The sequence below is a fragment of the Haliaeetus leucocephalus genome, unplaced genomic scaffold (assembly GCF_000737465.1).
Source record: "Haliaeetus leucocephalus isolate CR32 unplaced genomic scaffold, Haliaeetus_leucocephalus-4.0 Scaffold1, whole genome shotgun sequence".
Classification (NCBI taxonomy): Eukaryota; Metazoa; Chordata; class Aves; order Accipitriformes; family Accipitridae; genus Haliaeetus; species Haliaeetus leucocephalus.
In genome coordinates this window covers 7814938-7820937 of record NW_010972437.1, presented here as the reverse complement: position 1 = coordinate 7820937, position 6000 = coordinate 7814938, and positions in this window count along the sequence as shown.

Genomic DNA, 6000 nt, shown 5'->3' with positions numbered 1-6000 from the left:
CACTGACCTCTATGAGGTATTTATTGTGCAATAACTGATCCACTTTAAGAGCTTGAAACAACCAATAATGGTTTCCACTGCTGTTACTTAGTGCCACTTCAAAAGAAGGAAACAAGCCTGTTGTAAAAATTGCTGTTAATTCTTGGGGCGGTTACTATTGGCAGAGTGGTAATAGTGAGGTTACTTAAAACTACTTAAAGTTCTGACACTGAAAGCCTTATCTTTGTGTAGAAGACAACTTTTAACTAATTGTATTTGCTTCCTTACTGTTTGCCCATCCCTCTATAGAAAAGTGCCTTATTTTAAGCACTGTTTTTTGTCTTTGTGTTGACTGTTCTCAGTCATACCAAGAGAAGTTCTCTTCTGCCTCATATTAACCAAGATGCAATGAAAGTACTAATCTTCTGAAAGCAATTAGGATGTGCAACTTGGAATGGATGAATGACCTTGCTTGTATTATGGGGAAAATGGCAAAAATCTCTTTTCCTTCCCCATCCCTCATTGAGTGTATTTTCAGTTAGCCTGGTGAACATGCATTTGTTCCAATGGAGCAAATTGGAAGTCGTTGGAGGTTTTATGTGGTCAAATAGACATTTAGTGGATATGTAATATCCCATTTTGCTGTGCTTGGAATCTCTTTACTCCTTTGCCATTTCCATCTACTAAAACTCTTTACACTATGTCAAGGTCTTTAATCAAAAATAGTTTCAAATATAACAATATTGTATGAAAAAGTTTATAAGATTTTAAATTGTGTTAGGAAGACACACAAGGGCTGATTTCTTAAAGAAGTGTATATTAAACCAATAAAATATTTATTTTGCCTATAATCTGTGTCAGCGTTTTTCATTGTGCATGGTTTACTCTTAAGCAAAATAAGTAACAAAGACTTGATCAAATAGTACACGGATTGGAGAATAGCAGGACAGCTCAGGACTTGGGTTTCCAAAAGCTTTCAGATGTTCAGGGGACCCTATATGCTTAGGAAATGTGAGATACAAATTTGAGAGAAATATTGGCACTCAAAACCAAACTCTTAAAGTTGTTGGCTCCTGTTGCAGCTCCAAGAATTTATTTGGTCTTGACCTCTCCTCAGAGTTTGTCCCTGTGAGTAGAGCCGGAGCTTTCTTGAAAACCTCATCCTACATGTTTAAAAGTTGAAATATAAACTCTGGCAGCACTTACGCGTGGCAGTCCGTATGAGGTGGTAAGCTGCAGGAGGTTTCTGCTTTCCTTTGCAGCTTGCGTGAGTACGCAGATCCATTCCAGAATGCCACCAGAGAGCAACCAGCCAGACCCGAGTACCTGCAACCTTCCTTCGCAAACACGCAAACCCCAAACCTGCTCAAATAATTGCAGCAGCAGATGCTCCCCTTGTCCCCTAGCCAGATTAATTAGAACACTCAACCGTTAACATAGGTCCTGTGCCCATGTGCTACACAAAGTGGTGTTCCAAGAAAGGTGTCAGCTGTGGCTCTCGGGGAGCAATGGAGGAAAGCGCTTCGGGAGCCGGTGGCCGTCGAGCAGCGGCTGCCAGCAGCATCCTCTGCGAGTGCGGCCGCCTGGCTCCTCGCCGCCCTGGCAAGAAAAATCACTTGTAGGTAACATCGCGGATTGTCTGGGGCGCTTCAGCTTGTAGCTTGTAAGAACATTTGATCTCAGCAGCGCAGAGTCTGGTGTTTAATATATCCTGAGAAATGAAAAATAGTGCCAATTTTTCATCCAGCTGGTGGAAGGCAGATTTGTGAAGTTCTGGCATAATTTAAAATAAAGACATTTTAAAAATGACATTTCTAAAAACTGTGCTGAAACTAATGAATTTACAAGCACCTATTTTTCCACAATCCTGGTAACAGATTTTTGCCATGCCTAAAGATACTTTTAGCTAATATTTTCTGAGTGACATTTATGTAGATACAGGAATGTCTATAAACTTCTGTTTTAAAAAAAATAAATGGTAGTGCACTGGTGTCATATAAGTTAAGCTGAACTGGTGTCAACCTCTGTTGACATTTTTGCTTGTGCTTTAGGAACAGCCATCATTATTATTGGACATACGCCTAACCTGGGTGGCTTGCCCTTTAGTAATGTCAATTCAGCTCTAATGATTTTCTGAGCGTGGGTGGTTTTTCTTTTGTTTAATGATTGCAACTGCTACTTCCCTTACAAACTAGTTTTGTCTTTTTTTCTGCCAGCCTGCAATTTGATATGAATTCTATGCAGATTAAAAGTTTTATTAGTGGCTGATAAATATTGGCCAATCAAATTTGCTGTGAATAAAGCCAGCAGTAATGCAGGAGATATTTTGGATGCTTTTGTAAACTTCACTGTGATATTGGTCTTTGTGCCTGCCAGCTGGTTGCAGGAATATAAAGCCAAGGGCTATATTTTGGAAACCCTAAGAGCTAGCTGTTTTCTGTGGGTACAGGACAGCTACATCCCTGTTGGTAGCAAAATAGACTTGTCTTTAGCCTGCTGTGGAGCAATACGTGCCTATGGCACAAATCAGATCAGGCAGAGGTTTGGGGGCCTAGTACTCAGAGGGTGTTTTTTTTTGGGTTTTTTTTTTTTTTTTTAAGGTGAGTAAAAGCATGTTTCTAGCCCCCATTGTTGCAGTGAAAAGGTACAGAAATGACCTATGCTGAGATGTGGAGACATCTCAGCATTCAGCAGCTGGAGGCAATAGCTGGAGAGGCAGGAGCAGCCCCCTGCACTGCTTGGGTTAGTGCTGCAGTGCCCAGGAGGTGCTGCTGCCGCTCGGCCACGGCACCATGTGTGTGAGACCTGAACAGGAAAGGACCGAGGATGGCCACGGACCCAGCTATGTGGCCGGCGGTGAGTACGCAGGAGGAGAGGCTCCTGCTGCTGGTAGTTTCTGCAACACTTCGGAGAGAGGACTCAAAGTGGCCCTGCCCCTACTGAAAGAACTGATGGGCTCTTGAAGATCTCTCAGGCACTTTTGCTGACCATGACCTTCGTAGAGGGAAGGCTGCCCCGTATCTTCTGCTTTCTCTAAAATTGCGTGGTCTGCAAGCCCTTGGCAGCCTGCCTTTAGATGGCAAGTGATGCCCAAGATGCCCCAAACGGTGCATTTCCTAAGGACCGGTTTGCTCTGATTGCTGTCTCTCTTAAAGTGAGAATTTAAAGCCTTACTGATAGAGTTCAACCACCAGTACTCAGCAGTACTACTCTACAGAGTCTCGAGGGGCAGCGTTTGTGCTGCCTTTGGATTTTGTGTACTGCTGAGCAAATGGCTTATGCTTGAAATACAGCATAGGTCAGAACATTTTAATTCAGTTATACCACAGGTGAATCTGTTTCAATGAAACTGGCCACAGGAGGATACTGATTAGGGAGAGGGAACAAGAGCCCAATTGGGAAACTGGAGTAATTCAAGCCATGACTAGCAGCGTAAAACAAAATCATGCATAAACTACTGGAAAATTTCTCTTTTGGAAGGTTTCTTTCAACAGGGAACAAACCTGAAACTCTGAAACTTGGATGATGTCATAAAATAGAATAACTGCTGGTTAGATGGCTTCAGTCCAATGCAACACTTTCTTCTGAATTAACATAATAATGTCAAAAAAATACGCGATGCGATTTTCAGGAAAAACAAGAAACTCATTAACTTGGCATAAAGCAAATTTACTTTAATATTTGGTATGTGATTTTAGATGTGATGGTAATCCTTCATATTCATGCCATAGAATAAAAATGCACATTATTATTATAATAAAAGTTGTAACAATAAAAGACAAGACAAATTAAAAAGAAAAGTAAAAGAAACAAAATCACTTGATAATTCCATATAGCTTATATATCAGGCAATTCTGCATAGATGCTTGCTGAGTGATGGTGAATATTATATACAGAAGCATCTTTCTCTTTTTTTGACAGGATAAAAGGAGAAAGCCTGGACAACGTTTAAGTAATCAAATGGTAGCAATGAGAAGGCAGCACAATGAAAAGCAAGAATTGCCTCAGTGAGTGAGTAGCTGTTCTGCTTACCGTGAAATCTTTGGTACAGATACCTGCTTTTCCAGGTATTTCTAAATTTGTGACTCTGTATAATAATGTAGAGTTTCTCATTTTTTTCATTTTCTAAAGTAGTCCTGTTTTCCATCAGTTATTTGCTACAACATATTAGGGAGTTTTAGAGTCAATTTTTTAAGAAAACATCTACAAAAATATTTCTGTTTAGTTTTGTGTGTTCAGCTTTAGGTTTAGATTTTGTTCTAAAAGTATCATAAAGACAGGGGAAGTGATTCTGAAGGGCAATGTTCCCTACTAAAGATTGAACAATGCAGGTTTTAAGTATGTACTTAATAAATTAGGTATTGTTATAATTGGGGGTGGTGCAGGAAAATTTACATCTAGGGATATTTTTTCACTGGCACAAGTGCTGGAAAAAAACTTAGCAGAGGGATTGATTATTCTTAAGAACAAGGAGCATAGCAGTGCAGGCTCATAAAACGCTTAGGGTTTTGTTGCAGTTAGTAACATAAGAGCAGCCACAGCTGATGAAACTGAAAGTCCAGCCCCTTCCCTATCTTCACCCCCACAGCGGCCAACAGCAAATGCTACTCTTTGGGAAGAGTATAGCTGGGGGGGAGCATCTCTGCCCTTTTGCTCTCAGCAGGCAGTGGCTCTGGGTTTTCCTGGCCATCAGTGGTATCCTTGATGGATGTCTTTTCCATGAATGTATCTAATGGCTTTTCTAGCTTGTGTAAAGTTTTGGTGTCCACAACATTCTGTGGTGATGAGTTCTGCAATTTAAGCACAGCCTGCATGGAGAAGGTTTTTGTTTACACCAATCCCTGGATAATTTCACGTGATACCTTCTAGCTCTGCTGCTGCCTTCAGGCCCCGTGGGGCTGCAGAGAGGGCATGGCCCGAACTGGGGTAGCCCTCGGCTCCTGGCTTGTCCCGTTCCTGCTGCTCCCGACACTTGGATAAGAAATAGCAAATAATCGTGCCCCAGCCACCTTCTCCAGGTCACCAAACCCTAGATACCACCCTCCAGGTGCGCCAGCTGCACAGGGCTGGCCGGCTTGGTTCCTCCTTTGTGGATGCTGCAGACACCACCCTGAGGATCGCTGTGACTTCTCTAGGTCTAGCCTATCCTCTGAGGTGGAGGAGGAAGCAAGAGAGAAGGGACATCTAAAGAGTCTCAAACTCAAAAACCAGAATTTTAAAAACGTGTTGTAAATTTGGCATCCTGAGTTTTATAGCCTGGTTGATGAGTTTCCATTTTTACCCTGGTAGTGTGTGTTTGTAGACTGAGTTTTCTAACTCAGACTCTGAAACTGTAGAAGTTCGTTCCTTGTTAAGCTTCTCTGTGTTCTCTATTTTAACTTTTGTTTTTTAAAAAATGTACAGTAGAAACTAAATTTTATATTTCAATTGTTTAATTCAATGGTATAGTCAGTCAATTTTTGCATTAAAAATTTAATACGGAAATAAGATAATATAATTTCATTCTAAAGTCTAAGTAAACTGCTAACAGTAGTTCTGTTTATTGAAAAATATATTCAATTTACCCTCTTCTTGGTAAGGAAGCAAATTCTAGCATGACTTCCTGCTGACATACCTCCCTAAAACTGGTACCAGAATATTGGTTTCTGCACTATTGAACTATAGTCCATATTAGACATGGACCTTTTGACTGTCTAATCAGGTTATGTCCCATTAATCCAACTCATTTCCTATGTTTTGGCTGTGCGTATTCTATGGACAGTAGTGAATAGCACCTACCAGTAAATGTCTGTACGTTACTTAATAATCTGGAGAGCTGTGGGTCCCAGAGGAAGACTTGAATAGACAGTATCGGTTCTTATGTCCTCAGATAAAAGTAACTTTAAACTGATTATGATTAAAATTATACTGCTAAGAAATTATTATCTCAACTAAAGAGATCGTATAAAGAGAAATAGTTGTATTTTTTACTTATCTAGGCTTTATGAAACCTTGTATGTAGTTGGTATGTAAGCATGTGCA